At 55.7% G+C, this 17,989-nt stretch overlaps 1 protein-coding gene across 1 annotated transcript in view; it reads right to left on the minus strand.

Moving 5' to 3' along the window:
• NOS1 (nitric oxide synthase 1) overlaps window positions 1–11,075 on the minus strand; it is a 77,343-nt gene extending 66,268 nt beyond the window's left edge. Inside the window, exon 1 of the mRNA XM_033001468.2 lies at window positions 10,992–11,075. The gene's annotated coding sequence lies outside the window, so the exon portion shown is untranslated. The remainder of the gene's footprint in view (window positions 1–10,991) is intronic.
• Between the last annotated feature and the right edge of the window lie 6,914 nt (window positions 11,076–17,989).

Here is a 17,989-nt window from a genome sequence, read left to right on the forward strand (position 1 = left end):
CACTGCATGCCAGGCGTCTTGAGTCCCCCTCTCACTCCACCACTAAATACTGGAGAATAACCCAGGCAGGAGAATGGAGACCCACAGGCTTTGCCCCCACGCTGGCCAAGCACCACAGCTGGTGGAGCAGGACAGACCCAGCCCCGTTGCACCCATCTCCAGCCCAGCAATGTTTTCTGTCCTGCTGAGACTCCTATCAAATGGTTGCGGGCCAGGAGGGAGGAGAGGTGCTCAGAAGATACCAGGAGAGCTGGTATCCAAAACACTCAGATTTTTACTTTATTTTTAGCAATGTTATTATCCCATCCTCATTTGAGAGTTTTTTTTGCAGCAAGAGCAGCTGATGGCCTGGAAACAGGCTCTGAGTTAGGAGCGGGAGGCACCCATCCACGCAGCCCAAGGGAGAGCTTTGAGGCTAAAAACATAGTAAACAGGAGAACAGTCTAACAAATAAAGAGGCCACCTTGGACCTGTGAAACACTACCCTGCAAAATGCTGGAAAATAACCACCCCTCTTACCAATACCCATTTTACAATTGGGGAAACTGAGGCACGGAAGGGGCCAGGGTCAGCCAATGTGTTTGCAGCACCCCTGAGACCAAATTTCAAAGAAAAAGAAGATGTTGAAAAAAAAAAAATCAAAGCGCTTTTCTTTTTTCTCACCTGCCTGCTGGATGAGAGACAGGGCTCAGGGCTTTCACCATGAGGTTAAAGGACCATCAGGAATCCCTCAAGGGGGGGAAGGCTGGAAAATGCTCACCCTAAAGTACCAGCCACAGCCGGAGAAACCCAGCCTGGGACTTGGCAAACCAAAAGTTTCTGTTTGCCATCTAGACAGAAATAAATTAGAGAGTCAGACGCTTGAAAAGAAAGACAAGAAAGAAAATTAAAAAAAAAAAAAAAAACAGCAAGATCAAGATCAAGCAAGAAAAGAGCTGTTGCAAAACACAGAGTCACAGCAGGCAGATCTCTCCCGGCTCCTTGGGCTACATCAAAAGCTCCCAGCCCCAAACCGCTCCCCAGCAGAGAGCCCACACTGGAGCAAGCAATGGAGCAGAGAGCCCAGCCCTCCCCCAGGGAGGCTGGCTTCCCAACCCGGGGTGAAATGAGGCCAGTTGGGGAAGTTTGGGAACACCTGGAAGCAAGCTGACGGAGGAGGAGGGGAGGGATGTGGCGCTAGCAGAGGCTGCGTTTGCACCAGGTGCATTACTGGTGGCTGACCCTGCGACCGAGGTGACACCGGCCCTGTAGCCAGGCATGTCCCCTGTGTGACCCGAGTGTCACTCCTGCCACCAACGCCACCCCTCGGGGCTCGGCAGCTGGGGCTCCTGCCTTGTCGGGGAGCAAGGAGTCACACTGGTGCTCCTCGAAACCCCTCGCCAGGAGCAAGAGGAGCTGTTTGAAGCAGAAACACATCCTGTGGAGGTGTTGTCTTATGGATTTATTGTCTTATGGAGGGTCTTCCTAGGCGTGGAGGTGTTTAATGCAGCCGTCCCTGCCAGGCTGAGTACATGCCCTTGCTGTGCCGGGGTGAGCAGCCGTCCCCAGCCACTGCCGGCCGTGCGCAAGGCCAACGGTCCAGCACGAGCAGCAGATTGTCCTTGAGCTAATGCCAGCCTCTGCCATGGGTTTTCACCTAAAAATCCCCACTGTTTGCAAAGAACATAGGTCAAATTCATCTCTGCCCTGACCTCACCCCGGGCAAAGCACCAAGACGGCACGGGTGTCCCGCTGCCGAACAGGGACAGGACTGGTGCTGAGCTGCCCCCGCCCAGAGCATCCCCCCACCGCAGGCTCTGCCTGCAGTCGTACCCCAGAGGCCTCCCGGGGAAGAGCAGGAGGCTGATGGCTTTTCCCCGTTGCAGCTAGAAGTCAGAATAAAACACACCTTGGAAATTTCTTGGTGCAATTCAGCTTTCCTGCAAAAAAATCACTGTCTTTCTAGGGTGTGTTTTCTCCTCGCTAGCCCTGCAGCCTGCTTCCCCTTTCCTCTCCAGCATCCTGCTGGTTTGTAAAGTCTCTCTTGCCTTCTCTGAATTTTGGAGTGATATCACAACCTCAAATGTGTTTTTCTTGCTCTCAGGGTCCCATCAACCCCCTGCAGATGAGGACAGGACGGCCTATTGCCCTGAGCTGCACTCAAGGGGCGCAGGAGAGAGCTGCAATAACCAGGCACATCTGAGAGCTCTTCATATCTTTGATACAATTGAGATAGACGGAGCCTGAGATAGGCTTCCCCCTCCCCTTTTTCTTTTTCTCTCTGTACTTTTTCTTCCCCCCGACCTTCTATTCCCAGTGGCCAAGAACATTTAGTCTGGCCGGGAAAAGGAAATCTCATTACGGAATTATGGCTCATTTAGCAGGTCCCACTGGAAGCCCTGCAATAACCACTGGCTTCCTAACAGGATTAGCCAGTGTCTGAACCTCCCGATCTCGCTGCAGTCGTCTCCACTCCCCACAACAGGCTCGAGGACCCCAGAAAACCCCAAACAGCCACAGAAACCCAAAATGCAGGTGGATACAGAGAAGGAAAGATTGAGGGGTGCCAAAGACTGAGGCCTTGTTGGTGTGAATGTGGGCACAGCTAGCAGAGGTTTGAGCAGGCATTACCGCAGGCTCTCCAGCTACAAACCCCACTTGGCTTTGCTGTCTTGGCCTCTTCCAGCCTGATGGCTCATTCTCACTCAACTCTATGCATTGTGAGGGGACTGGGGATATTAACTTCAGAAACTCAAGAAAGACACTGGAGTAATCCAAGTTCTACTACAGCGTTAAATATGACGTACCCTGTCTGCTGCACCTGGACCAGTGCTGAGATGCTCATATAAGTTGGTTGAGGGTCCTCCTGACATCAGTCTTGGAGTCTACATGAGCATGAAGGTTTTTGGTTAGCATCACATTGCACGGTAACACATTTTCTGGGATCAGCTCTCTATCATTAAGAGGGTAGGAGGGCTTGGGAAAAATAATTCAGAGGAGGAGATCAAGAAAGAAGCCGAATTTGTATGGGTCCACTAGAACAGCCAAGACCAGGATCTGCCTTCAGTGATGCTGAAATCTCTTTGTTTCTCCAATCCCTGTCCCCACTCAGTACAAGGAAGAGGTGGTGAAAGAGCAATAAATTTGGTCTGACACTGCGTTTGAAACCACCTCTGCGATTTCAGAGGGGTGAGCATCTGCCTCTCATCACAAATCTGCTCCCAGTATTTCATTACCGCACCGATTTATACACGGAGAGAATGTGAACGCTGTCCCCAGCAGCAGCTGGCAGAGACGTCAGGCTGAGGATGGCAAAGCCAGCTTTTCCAGCACAGCCTGGAGCTGGCTGCGTGCTTGGCATGGCAGCCCAGCCCCATGTAGGGAGGCAGCAGCGTTGCAAAATACTTCTGCCTACAAAGACCCATGAAGAGGACAGGAACTGCCTCGGTGGCATCCCTCCAGGTGTTACCTCGGAGGGAGGGAGTGCAAAACACGGGCAGGATTAGAGCATTAGAGCAGAGAGAGGCCGCACAGCTTTGGTGTAACCAAAAGCAAAAAGCAGGAAACTTGGTTAACCAAGTTTGCCGAGACTGTGCTCTCACCACTACCTTACTCCATCACGCATCTACTCAACCTTACTCCATCACACACTCGCTACAGGGAGCTATTGCCATGTCAGAGTCCACACGAAGCACCTTCAGACGTCCAGGTCCCCCGTGGTCCCCTGGGGCCATAACCCACTGCAGTCCTCCTCCAGTGAGGGGTGGGAGCCCTGGAAGGTGTTGGAGCCCACCACAGCTCCACCTCTAGACATGCCTCTCCTCTCTGACAACACAAGGAGCCCGGAGCCTTGGCTCCCAACTTTGATGCTCCAAATGAGCTGGGGTGGCTGAGAAACATCATTAGTGCTGGAGGAAATAAAAGGCCATGTAGAGCTGTTTTTTCAAGGCAGAGCACTTCTTCCTTGTCTCTGCAGCTCCCACGCTGTTCCAGCTCCACCAGCAGATGTTTCCATCATTAGCAAGACTTTTGTCTGGAGGTGAAGGGATGTGGTGGCCTTCGCACCACTGCTAACGAAGCTGCGTGGGCAGAGGTTAAGTGCCCAGCGCTCAGATAGCAGCAGCAAGCGGGGGTTTGCGCTCACAGGGAGAGAAGGACGTTCCTGCAAAAGCGGTGGGGACCTCATGTGTTTTGCACGCCCAGCCCAGGGGACAAAGCACAGGGTGAAGACAGAAGATGTGGGAAGAGAGGAGGGAGGGGTGATGCAGAGCTGAGAGTAGGGAAAGTTTTGCTCATGCACGCAGTGTGTAATTCAGTCTGCAGCATCTCACTGAAGCCAAGAATTGAGTAAGAGGCCAAAGGGATGAGGCGTTTATGCAGCTAATGAGAACACATGGGCTGTAATCATCCCTGCTAGCAAGTGCCCCAGGAGGGTGTAAACCCCCGCTCCTGGCCTTCCACCAACCTCAGATCACTGGGAACACAAGTGGATCCTCCCTGGGGAGTGGGATAACAGATGACCTCTGCCCGGCAGTCTGTCTGTCCTGGGTACCAGCAGCAAGGTGCAGAGGCTGGGCAGGGGAAGGGACTGCCTGCAGCTTGCTGGAGCACCAGGGCAAGGATGCTCTCACTCCCCCAGTGCAGAAGTTGCCATTGTACCAGTCACCTTGGCTTTTGGGAGGATTTTTTAGCCCCTTTTGGCTGCAGACTGAGCTGGCACAGAGGTGCGAGTGCCCTGCCTTCCTCTGCCCCCCTCTGCGGGGACCCCTGAGCACCATCACCCTTCCCAGCATTGCTCCCTACCACTGCTGTGCAGGTCAGAAATGTTCCTTGGCAAGCTGGGAATAAACAAATCTGGCCTTCTAGCATAGCCACATATAACATCCGAGAGCATCAACCACCGCAGAGGAGGGGATACAGGACTTGACCTGGCTGGCAGCAAGTCTTGATACAACTACACACCATACACTGCCCAAAGTGACCACACAGCTTCCCCCCACTCTCTTTTCCATTTTACCTCTCTTCTTGTTTGTTTGTTTGGCCATCCAAGCACTTATCAGCAGAAACAGGGTCTGGCAACCCAAAACTTTCCCTAGGGAAGAAGTTCTGGCATCCAGCGGCCAAGTCAGGAGACTCTGGAAAGTTGCTCTGAGCCTGTCTCATCTCACAACTTGACATATCACCGCTGTCCATTTCCCTTCCCAAGGAAATCTGATTTGTTCCAAAGTTTATAGTTTCAGTGACCTAATCCCAGCATAGTTGTTCCTGTTTCCCTTTAATTTACTGCCGCAGCTTGTATTAATTGATGTATTGCAGAGGGCTTGAGCCAAGCTAATTGTTTTAGAAAAAGAAAAAAAGAAGAAAGAAAGGGAGATGTGAAGTCCCTTAGTGGATTACGAAGGTATTTGAATGGGGAACAGGCAACCACCAGAAAATAGCAGTAGCTCCAAACAGAAGTAACTGTCTGGCGAGGTGGAAGCTCTCCAGGCTGCCGTTCGCAAGGTACCACCGTGCTCCCTGCAAAAAGAAGTATCTTCCCTGGGAAGACCTTGAGAAGAAAGGCAAAGAGGGGGCAAGGAAGGCTCTGATGGCCTCTCTGCTCTACTGGCACTGCCCTCGCCCAAGGCTGCTTCTGTCACTGAATGATAGTGCGGATCAGGGGAGTTTCATACAGACAGGAAAAAGGTAAATGTCACCCATCATCCAACAAGAATGATCTAGAGAACCACAGGCTGCTCAGCTTGTCTGAGAAAGTGATGGAGCAAATCCTCCTGAGAGCCGTTTCCAGCCATGATGGACAAGAAAGTCATTGGGAACTGCCAGCAGGGATTTATCAGGTGTAAATCATGGCAAATGGAGCTGATCACCTTCCAGGGTGAGATGATTGGATCTGTGGACCAGGGCAGCGCAGTGCAAGCTGTATAACTTCACTTTAGCAAGGCCTTTGACAGAGTGTCCTGTACCATCCTTGTGGCCAAATTGTGGATAAGCAGATAAATCAGGGACAGGTTGCACTTTCAGCTCATTTTCAGATTATACCAGATAGGGGGGGAGCAGCTGACATGCTGGAAGGCAGGGCTGCTGTCCAGAGGGACCACGATGGGCTGGAGAAACAGCCCAACAGGAGCTCAGGGAATTCAAAGGTAAACACCAAGTCCTGTCCCTGGAATGGGATAACCCCAAGTAACAGGACAGGCTGGGTAAAAGTGGCTGCAAAGCAACTTTGGAGAAAAGGACCTAGAGATCCTAGTGCACAAGAAAAACCATGGTTCAGCTTGGCCAAAGCCAACTGCTTCCTTGGACTGTATTACTCCCCTCTAGTTGGTACTTGCAGGCCTGGATGATGTCCAGTTCTGGGCTCCCCAGGGTAAGACAGACATGGACACACTGGAGGAAGTCCAGCCGAGACCACCGACCTGATCAAGGACTGGAGCAGGAGCACACAGAGCACAAGGGGAGGCTGCAGGAGTTGGGCTCTTTCTTCCCAAATAAGAAGAGGGAAAGGAGAGACCTAACGGCTGCCTGCAACCACCTGAGTTCAAGCTGGGCTAAGACAGCTGGAGCTCACCGGAGGCAGGGTTGGAGCATGAGAAATTCTGACTTGCTATTAGCGGGGAAAAAAATCGTTCCCCATGAAGGTGCTTTGTCATTCTTGGAGTTGTTTGAAACTTGGCTTGGTCGTGGCCCTGAGCAACCACCTCTGGCCCTGCCTTGAGCAAGGATGCAGGCAGAGGAGGCAGGGGGCAAGGCAGAGCACGGAGGCTGCTCGTACAGGCTGGGCTGGGAGACCTCACACGCAGCGGCGGTGGTTGGTTTTGAGCAGAAGCCAAGGGAGAACAAGACAGAGGACAAAGAGGCTTCACATCCACCAGCTCCACCCGATGGGACCACCCAGTGTTTCTGGTACCTGACATGCAGTGCGGTGCTCTGGGCAGACGCGAGCCGGGTCCGATCCCACGGGACCCCGGGGGTCTGCCCGGCCCTCCCTCCTCTCCCTGCCCCCCATCCTTGCCGGGATCCTCCTCCATCTGCCCGGGGAGAGACGAGGCCAGAAGGAAAAACTCCAGCACCGGCTCAAACCGAGACCTTTCTGGGGAGCCCCGCAGGGCTGTGCTCGGCTGCCGGCAGAGAAGCGTTTCGGAGATGGGGATGCACGGAGGGCCGCCTCGTCCCGCTGGCAGACCCCAGCAGCAAAGCCCAGCTCCCACCAGTCCCCGACACCCTCTGAACCACAGCACCACCAAAGTATTAGAGTTTTCCGGGCAAGAAACTTGCTTCTTGTTGTTTTTCTGGCCGAAGGCCCCCCCTTTACGTAAATCAGCCCAGGCTCTTTCAGCATGGCTCTCACAGAGAGGTTGATTTAGTTGGGAGCAACACAGGGAGTTTCCAGATTAACACTAATTGCTCTCCCAAATTACTTAATAGTTTAAATTGCAGTCCTCTCTTTGGAAATCATCTCAGACAGTTCAATAAAAAACTATCATCGAAGAGACAACTGCAAATTGATAAAGTCTTTGAGATGAGGCTAATATCATTGCTGTCTGGCAAATTTATTCATCTGAAACAAAACGAGGAGGATAAACAGCCTCGCTCGGTGAGGAAGACACCGCCTGCTACCGAGATGCTTAATTTTCTCTTCCAGAGATGCTCTTATTACTTGGAGAGAGCCGCAACACTGCTGAAACAAGGCAGCTGACTGCAACGCCTGCAAATAAATAGCACCAGCCTTTTCCTCACAGAGAAAAAACAATTTAAAAAATATAATAATATTAATATGGTGAATGCTTGTGCTAGTTATGTCAGGAGGCAGGGGCTGGTGCTCCCATCTGGGGGGGCTGCTGGGGGGCCAGTGTGGATGCAGAAACCAGCTGGCAGCCACCAAGCTCCTGCGGAGTTGAAATTGTCACCCAGGAGGGGAGGGGAAAACTTGTTTCATTTTGGCCGTTTCCCAATTTCCCAGCCCCTCCAGGGGCAGGAGATGTGATGTGGCAGGGGAGGGGGGGGGGGCCGGCGGGGAGGCCGGGACAGGGCTGGGAGCCAGATGTGTGCGCGGGGCTCAGCATCCTCCCGCTGTGGGGAGAGGGGGGAGCTGCTGGAGACACCAGCGGGGACATGACCCCGGCAGGGAGGTTAAAACAGCCTAAAGGTGCTGGACCGAGAGCGTGGGCGCAGAGGAAACATCAGGGTGGTTTGGGGGATGCCGACCAGGACTGGGAGCATCCCCTCCACCATGCAATATTTTGAGGAGCACTGAGAGCATCCCCTCTGCCATGCAATGTTTTGGGGTCACGGTGCAGCCTGGGAAGATGTGTACCCAGGGTCAGGGGAGACCCCAGCACCAGCACAGAGGTGGCCAGGCTCACTGTCCTGGGGTGACTCCGCTCACCAACAGCCCCCACCCCCCACCCGGTGACCCACACGTTCTGCTCCCACCCAGCCAAACCCCTGCTCCTCCCCATGGCACACGGTCACCTGCCCTCCCCGGGGCCGAGTGAGTTGCCCCTTTCCTCTGGTTTTAAAACCATTTCTGGAAGTTTTGGCGGGAGGGCGGTGGAAGAACAGGGTCTTTGCTGACACCAGCTCAGACCCATCTGCCTGTAACACAAACCCCTTCCACGCCGGGTCCCCTCTGGCCCCCAACACAGGGCATCACACTGTAAACTGCAGCGAGAAGCTCCTCGCCAGGTCAGGGAGGGGGCTTAGATGTAACGTGCTCAGAGAAGAGGCAAAACCCTCGCCGGTTCTTTCCCCAGAGAGTGGTGCGGGAGTGAGGGGGTTACTGGGAGCTGCTGCCCAGCGCGGTGCCAGGAGCCACAGGGATTTGAGAGAAAGCCCGGCCAACGGCTGCCATCTGCTCCTGGCACCTCGTGCCACTGCCGGAGCCCGAAAGCACGCGAGCGCACGGAGAAAACAAACGGCAGCCAGCCCTCCTCCCCGCCACGGCCGGCCGAAAGCAGCCGGGAGCCCTGCGAGCCCATGCTGGTGGGCTGGGGGCAGGCAGGGGGGAGCCGCAGGCAAGCGGGGGCACGGCCGGGCAGCGAGAAACAGCAGCAGGGTCTGCTCCGGCCAAGCTGCCAAAAGCCCTTTGGGGTGTTTAAAGGGCTGTGAAATGCTACCCACCACGGCCGGGGACACGTCCCTCGTGGGGTGGCCGGGGGGATGCCCACACACGTCTACCATCCACGGATGCGCTGATAGAATCGGTTCTCTGCGCCACGGCGGTGGAAACACTGATGGTAAGAGGTGACCCTCAGGCAGGGGCTCATCCTCCCCAGGACATGTGGAAGCTCCTGGGGCCGCAGCCAAGGGAGGGATGCGGCGGCAGAGCCCACACTAAAGGGCACTCGCACAGCGACCCGGCAGGTCCCCGGCTTTGATGCCCCCCCCCCAGCCACGGGAACAGCGTCGTGGAAGATCCATCCCCGTCCCTCCGGGAAGGCGTCCAAGGGAGGCGGCTTGGCAAAGCAGCCAATTAAAGCAAGAAACAGGCAAACGGCGAGTGCCGGCACGCAACCTCGGCTGCCGTGGCCGGGTGGCCTCCAAGCCACGGGGGAGAGTGGGTGAGTTTCCTGACCCACATCCCAACCACCCCCTGGGGCTCAGGGAAAGAAAAACCCTTTGGGAAGAAAAAAAAAAAAAGAAAAAAAAAATCTCATTCATCATTCAGCCTCTGTTTGTTTTCTGCACTCCGCTAAGCTCAAACAAGCAAAACAGATTAGCTGGGCTCATTTGTTTCCTACTTAATTACACCTCTTTGGTGCTGATGTAATATTTCAAGATTTGGGTTGCTAAGGCTGAAAATCCACCTGCCCCCCTCCCACACCCACCTTGGCTTTTCATTCCCATAATGAAAAAGCCCAGATGGGGTTTTTTGCAAGAAAACCTCTAATTATTGAGGAATTCAACGCTCTGAATTCAGAAGCTGCCAGCGAGCGCTCAGGTTGTCAGAAGCAGATGGACGGCGGCTCCAGCTTTTGATCACGGTCTCCGAACCCCTCCCTGAAAAACAGGGAGGTGGTGGGGAGGGGTAAGGACCCCACATCTGCAGCCGCACGCAGCCCCAGATAACTTTAGTCGTTTCCCCCCCCTCCCCGGATTGCTTTGGCGTCAATAGGACTTCCCAGGAAGCCGGAGCAGCTGCGTGCCGATTCAGTTTGCAGGATGAGGTCCTTGCTGGAGGAAGGAGCACACGCCTCCCTGCCGAAGCTGCTGCACAGGCTGGAGGTGCCTCCCCTCCCCTTCAGCTGCTTTTTTTCCTCCCTTCCCCAGGCCCCACGGCTGCCCCTCTGCGCCACACATTGCTTCACCCATGCTAACATGTGCTGAAAAGTTGCTGTGGTTAATCAAGGTGGAGCATGCCTCACCAGCCCGGGGCACGTGGGAGAAGCTAAAGGTCCCCAAAGAGCAGCAACACGCACACGGGAGGGATTTTTAAGGCTTCCAGTGCATAAAATGGCCGTGCAGACCCCAGCCCATCAACCCGCTGAGCCGGGAGGGAGCTGCCGACCTCTTGCTTTGGCCAGAGGGATGCTGACGGCAGCACCAGCCCCCGGCCCACTGTGCAAAAGCCAGATGTGGGCCCAAGGGGTAGAACAAGTGAAGCACCCAGAGGGTTGGAGTCAAGAAGTGATCCCCCTGTGATTCCCGGGGCCAAAAAACAAGCAGGGGAGCTGGGGGAGAGCAGACCCCTACGAGCCCCTCCTGAATGATCCCCACTCCTGGAAACCTCCCAGTTCAGTGGGACCCAAAGGCATTCACACCCCCATCCCCAGCCACAAAGAGCCAACCCAAGCCTCCCGCTTGCCACCCCACGGCCAGACACCCCCCCCCCCCCCAGTGCCCCCACCACCCCCCAGCCTTCCTTGTGACCGGAGAGAGCCGGGCATCGCTCCCCGCTCGCCCCTGCTGCGGATGCCGCTTGGCCGAGGCCCCGCTCCCTCCCCCCCCCCCCCCACCACCCCCAGCTTGCAGGATTTCAGCCCCAAAAGAAAGAGCAAACAAAAGGCACACACCGACTCCATCTCTCCAGAGCCGTCCGAGAGGCAGGGAGCTGGCCGGAGCGGGGGAAGCGATGCTCTGGGCGGCGGGGAGAAAGGGCTCTGCTCGCCGAGGAGCCGGCGGAGGGGACGGGGGAGCAGCGGGAGGGCTGCGTGCGCGGTGCCGAGCCGGCTGCGCGGCCCCAGCCAGCTTTCCCACGGTGGCATTCGCCCTCGCCGCGGCCCAGCAGCGTCCTCGTCCCCTCCCCAGGCCGTGCCCGGCACGTTGCAGCTCTCCCAGGACCCGCTCTGCCCATCACCCCAGCCAGGGCAGCCCCTTGGGCTCCCCAGGGTTGGGATGGGGGAAAAATTGCTTGTGGTTTTGGGTGACTAAAATACCTGCAGAGTCCCCGGCAGCAACCGGCAGCTGACGAAGGCATTTGGTTATTCAATAACTTTTTCACCTCCCCGGGTGGAAGCTGCTCTATGCCTGCCTAATCACAGGAGCCGTGGCGTTTGGCAAATTTTCAGGCATTGAGAGGGTTGGGGTCTGTCTCTCCCTTGGGCCAACTGGTGGGGCTGGGAAGGAGGGCAAGGATGAGAGAAACCTTCAGGTCTCAGTTCAAAACACCCAACTACTGGGGAAAAAGTAGAAGGAGAAAGCCCAGCAAACCTTCACGAGCTGCAGAAACAGACTGCAGCGGGTTGGCCCCTGCTTCCCAGGGACACGTGCACAGGGAATTAGAACCTTCCCCAGTGCAAAATGCTTTTTCCAAAGCAGGAAAAGTCATAGACGCAGGGAGAAGGCTGCTTCCACACCACAGCCAGAGCAAACAAGGCTGTATTTGCTTTAAACCAAAGAAATTATATATATATATATATATATAAAACGAAGGAGGTTTTTTTAACCCACCCCCAGAAGAGGAAGCAAGGAGCTCTTGTCCTTGACACAGCAGTGGGGTTTTGTTTGAACTTCACTTTCCCAGCTCGACTGGGAGATAAGGGGTCTTTCCGAGCATCTTGGAGGGTTTTGCATTGATTTTTCCCACCTACAAAGTGAGGGAGAGCAGAAAGGCATGTGTGATTTCCTTGTCACAACTTCAGCCTCTATGTACTGCAGAGTCAGGTGTGCTTGGAGAATTAGGATGCATCCGAGGGCTGCCACATTAATTAAACCATTGCTTAGAGATTATATCACCAGGGACCCTGCACCTCGATTCAGATTCGGTGTTGGGTTTGGCTGCTGCAAAGCCCCTGAGCTGTCCCAGTTCAGCCAGTGCAGAGGCAATTTGCTTCTTTAAATTTAAGAGACTCTAACCCCAAGTGAGAACCCTCCAGCCCTGAGCAGGGAGGGATGTGCTTGACCCACACATTGCACCAGCAGCAGATGTGGCTCTCTTGCCCAGAAGCCTCAGCTTAACCCCAAGGGACCCAAACCTTGTAAAACAAAAATAGTTTTAAAAACATCCTGCCCTGCTTGCTGTCAACACCAATAGATCAGGTCCCTGCTATACTTCACATGAGCCCTTCCCATCCCAAGGTGACTCAGATGCTGCTCTCCGGAGCAGGAACATCCTCCCACGTGCCCTCCAGTCGCTCACTGTCTGCAAAACCCCACTTTTATCCAGCAGTGAGCAATTCAACCCAGCATTTTTCTCTTCCAAAGCCAGAGTCAGTCCCCACTACGCTACACCGGGGCCATTTTACCAACAAGTGTCCACCAGAAAGACTTTTGAGCAGCCACCTCGCAGCAGAGGCATCGGGGCAGTCCAGTGTTTCTGCCTTTAAGCCCCAAGTTGTAGTTTCCCAGCCCTGGATTCCCAGGATCCGTCCCCACACATCGACTGGCTTCATGGAAACAGGGAAGGGACAGCCAAAAAGGTTCTGTGTGCTGTTGTGGAAGCTGCTTTTATAATAAGCTACAGGCATTTAGAGAAGGGGCTTGGACATCTCCAGCAGTGCAGGAGGAAGCCCTGGAGGGATGTCCCAGGGCTGCAGTCAGATGGGAACAGGCAGCAGCTCCCACTGGGACAATTGCTATTTTATCAGCTTCCCAAGCATTTGAAAGCAAGCCCCTTACCTTCCCCACCTCATTTCCACTAGGAAGAGTGTTTTGAGCCTCCACAACAGTTTTTCTCTACCCCTTTAGGAGCTGAGCGGGACCTTCCCAGCCAGGCAGCCCCCAAATTCCATCCGCCCCCCCCAGACACAACGGGCACCCCAGCACACGTCCCCACAGCAGGGCCCCCATCCAGCATTGCCCCAAGCCCCTGTGCCAGCCCTGCCACGCACAGACCCAGCCCGGGGACCCAACCCACCAGCCCAGGTCTCACTCACCACTGGGGATGGTCGCAGTGTTGTTCCCCTGGGAAAAAACAGTCCCACGGATGCTCCCCAGGAGGCCGTGGCTGAGCCGATTGCTTGCACTCACCAGGTGTGGGTGAGCAGCACCCAGAGGCCCCTCTCCTGCCAGCGGCATTGTATTTAAGGTGTGGGAAGAAAGTGCTGATAATGGGGCAATCCATTTTCCTCCCAACACCTGAGGCAGGTTTGCCCTGAGCCAAGCCCAGGGGCAGGACCTGGGGGGGGGAAACCACCAAGAGCGCTTGCCGAGCCACAGAGCAAGGCATCCCTGCTGCCAAACCCTTCCCCTTCCCAGCGCCTCCCCGCATCCCTGCGGATGCAAAGAGGGTTCACGGTGTGTAGGCTGCAAAACCAATGCCGAGCCAACGCCACCTGGCAGAGCCATGGTTTAGCTGCTCCACCAGCGTGGACGCACTGCTGTGAATGCAGAAGGAACCCAGAAGCACCCCAATGTGCTGGTTTTGGGGGGGCTCTGGGTGGGGAGCTGGGACTGATCACCTTGTGGTAAGATGCTAAGGGCTAGTTTGAGCCACAAACCCCCCACGCAAGGGGCAAGCAAGGACCCAGCCCCACCCAGGATGCTGGAAGAGGGGTTGCGTGGAGCGAGGAGCTGAAAATAAGAGTATGTGAGTTAGATCCTTAAAAAGAAAGCAGCATGGCCAGGCTGAGGAAGGACCCATCGCACTGAGGGTGGCTTTACTGCACACACACAGCCACAAGCATTATCACCCATCAGATCTGCAGGTCTGAAAATAGCTGCCAGTGAGTGAAACCCAACCTGGGGCTCTAATCACCAGTGTCCACGACGTTGGGGGTGGCTGTCCTCTCCTGCCTCCCTCCAGCCATGGGGCAGGGGCCAAGGCCACGAGAGCCTGTTGGTGCAACGTTAGCCCGATGGTGCCAGCACACACAGAGGGACAGCCAGTCCCCAAACTTGGGGCATCCCCCAAGCACCTGTGGCCCCAGGAGCCAGCAAACCATATGCTGCAAAAGCCCCCAGGGATAAAAGAGTTATTTATGGAGCATGATTTTCCAGGAGACCTTCACAATTCCCCTTCTAGAGCTGCACAGCAGGGTATAAACATGGTAGGACCAGTGCAGGAGGAGTCATGTCCCTTTGCCCCAGGCACCCCTCTGCCCCGGCTGTGCGGAGGGTGGTGTGGGCAGAAGGGCTTGCTTTCATGATCAAGGCAAAAAATTGTTTCTGGTTCCACTCACAGCAACCTCGTGCTCCCAGAAAAAACAACCCGTGCAGGCGTGACAGGCGGGCAGGTTCTGCCCAAGTCCAGCTGCCCACAGCCAGGAGAGCTCAGGATGGTGCCCTCACCCTGCCCATCAGTGGGGGGCTGGAGGGGACTGGGGGGAGCAGCGCCCAGCTGAGCTCCCCCCACAGGGGCTGCTGGCAGAAGAGGAAGCGAGGAGAGGCCGAAGGCTCACCCATGGCACTGGCAGTGATGCTTATATGCTTCTCTCCATCAGCTGCAAATGGGGATGTGGAGCCTGCAGGTACTGCAGAGCATCCCTACCCCGTTGCTGTTCCTAGGATGGGGGGCACAGTGTCTTCCTTGTGCCCTCCCGAGACCCACAGTGGTGCCCAGCACCTCACAAACAAGGTGAGCCAATCCCCCGGTGTGGGTAACCTCTCCTCCCGCTCTCAGTGCTGGCAGCACAGTGCCCAAATGCCACCTGGCTGAGCACAGCCCTCCAAGTGCCCAGGCAGACCCTGAGTTGCAGATTTATTTTCCGAGGAGACCTTCAGCACACCCATCTTCACACCACAGGGACCTTGCAGCACACCCAACAATAAGGCAGTGCCCTGACCCCCCACCCCAGTCCAGGGCTTGCTGTACAGACACAGAAAGCCACCCTGTCCCAACAAAACACCAAATAAATAAATAGCTGCAAGGCACAGGAAAACCTTCAGCCAGTTTTTCTACCTGGTGCTGCCGAGGGCACGGCTCGGCTCTTTGAGCCTCAGAAGAAGATGCAGGTGCAAAGTTTAGGGCAACAAGCTGGGGATTCAAAATCACTGCTCCTTCCCAGGGCTGCCTGGAGGGAAGGGTCCTGCGCTGGGAGCCAAGTGGGAGCTCATGTAATGTCTCCAGGCACAGGACAAGGCAGCCGGGGGTCAGGTTTCTGTTCTGGAGGGCAGCATAAAAATAGAGGTGAGGAAAGAGAATCTGCTGAGCAATGGGAGAACAGGCTCCTGGGGACCTCAGCTGAGGGTCAGGACAGCCCCTTCCCCAGCTGCTGGGCAGGGGAGGATGAAACCTCCATGGTGCAAGCTGGGCAGTTCCCTTATATGCCCCAGCTTGCATTAATCCCACTAACATGCTACATCTTTCTGCAAAGCAGGATCAGCTCTGCTCCAGCTCAAAACAACAATCCTGTGAAAGAGCGGGTGGCCAAGACAGAAGCCGCCAATTAGCCCGTGCACCGTCAGCCACAGTCCTGGGGCTCCCCACAGCCCCCACCGTTCTCTCCAGGACATCCCTGGTGGAGAAGGCTTGGGCTGTCCCAGCGTGTCCTGCTCCTGGGGCAGGACAGGCCTTGACGAGCTAATCAAGCCTTAACGAAGAGCTGGAGCTGTGCTTTATCCCCCAGCCTGTGCTCACACACAAATCACCCAGGCAGGACCCCCCCCCCATATTCCCTGCTGGGGTGGCTGCAGGCAGCTCAGCTCCCCCCTGGCCCCCCCAAGAAGGGACTAGCCCTGTGTTCCAGCACCGAGGGCTCATTGAGGCTCCTGAGAAAGCCCAGACGAGCCTGGGGAGGAAAAATAAATTACAGCAACCGAACAATACCCCATTGTCAGGCCCTGCCACAACCCCAGCCCATGCCAGGGCTGTGCCTGGCCCAGGGAGGACCGGCACCAGCAGGATGGTCCTGGCCCGGCTCAGCGATGCAGAACCCCTGCCACCCCCATCCTGGCTCTGGCTGCAGCACGAGCGTTGTGTTAATCTGCAGAAGTTTTCCTGCTCTGCAAACTCTCCGCAGCCCTGACCCTCCCTGAGACCTGCCAGCACTGGGCTGGGACTGGTGAGAGTGGTGGCTGGGGACCACAGCCAGTCCTCACCCTCCGGGCTCGGCTCCTGGCCAGCCTTTTTTGCTCCCATTTCTGCTGATACAAAGCAGAAAGGGGAACCCAAACCTGCCGGCAGCAGACACGGCGCCTGGAGCCACCCCTGCGGTGACAGCGCTGTCCCCACGGTGAGCAGAGGCTTGTGGCCAGTGTCCAGGTCTAACAGCCAGGTGCATCATCTTGGTGCCCATATACCTGATTTTTTAAGCTCGGGTCAATAAAAAGCTTCATCATATGCTTTATTTTGGGGGCAGTCAAGGAAGATATGTGTATATAATAAGGCCCTGTGTGTCCAGGGGGAGGGTGGGTCACCCAAGCAGCACCCTGGGACAAGCAGGCAGGACTAGAGCCGATGTCCTGGGAGTTCAGCTCCTCTTTCACTCCTTGCGTTTATTCTTCTCCTGTGAAATATTAATGGTTCGTGATTCATCAACAGCAAGAAGGAGATTACGGGCACGTGTGCGTATTCATGTGGCTCTCCAACACACACACATACACACGCGTGTATATATGCAGATACGTATTCAGAGGTGCCTCTAATCCACCAATGCCATTGTTAAGGCTGTGTTAGGGATATATTGCACATTTATCCCCGTCCCGGTGCTGGCATCTCATTAGCCACGAGGCAGGAGCAAGCTCAGCATCCCTGTGCTGGGCTCGGCAGGGGCTCGGCGCTGCCGCCGGCGTTTCAGTTAATGGCTCTGTCCGGGGAGTGCTGGAGCCACCAGGGCCCTGGCTGCCCAGTTACACACCAGTGCCAACCAGTTACGCTCCAGACTGCTGGGACCCCTCCAGATTTACACCAGGGGAACCACCAGCAGGGTTTAATCCCCTCTTTATTGCATATATACAAGAGATGGTGACACTATGATGCAGGCAGCGTCCCATTTAGCCTGCAAAGGAATTAGAGGGGTGGCAAGGTCCCCAGCACGGATAGGGCATCAGGTGGCTGCTCTTTTCCCCCAAATCCTCTGTTTCTTTCTCCTCTTGGAGGTCCACGCCTGATCACAGCAGCCCCCTTCCATCCTTCCCAGGAAAATCCCCCCATCCAGCCCTGTCACTGCTCCCCACCCAGGATGTGCCTGGTCTAATTGCTTACCGGCTCCTGCAGGCTTCGAAAGATGAAAAGCCCTCGACAGGAGAAGTGTTGAGTGTTCATGGTTTATTAATGGTGAGCCATTATTATTTTACCTTTCAAGCACTCGGGTGATAGCGAGGAGGGAAGGAGAGGGGGGAAGCAACACGAACCTTCTGTGATTTTCTTCTCCATCTCCGACCATCAGGTACTGCCTGTGCCAGCCCTGCAAGCGACCGCCGCCACTGCTTTCCAACGGGCTGTTTCTCAGATTTATGGTGGCCCCCCAGTAAAACAGCATGGGAGAAGCAAACAAACAAAGCAGCAGATGCGAGGAGCCTCCAGCGCTTCATCACCGGGCTCAGCTGTCCCCGCGGGTGTCTGGCTGGGGAGGAGCATCCCCCCAGCACACACCGCACCCCGGCTCCAGCCCCTCCGCCGAGCAGAGCCGTGCGAAGATTTATCTGCTGCCTGCCCCGTAATTTGCCCAACTCTGATGTTTTCGGCTGTCGT

This window comes from Tyto alba, unplaced genomic scaffold (genome assembly GCF_018691265.1).
Source record: "Tyto alba isolate M040663 unplaced genomic scaffold, T.alba_DEE_v4.0 Super-Scaffold_44, whole genome shotgun sequence".
Taxonomy (NCBI): Eukaryota; Metazoa; Chordata; class Aves; order Strigiformes; family Tytonidae; genus Tyto; species Tyto alba.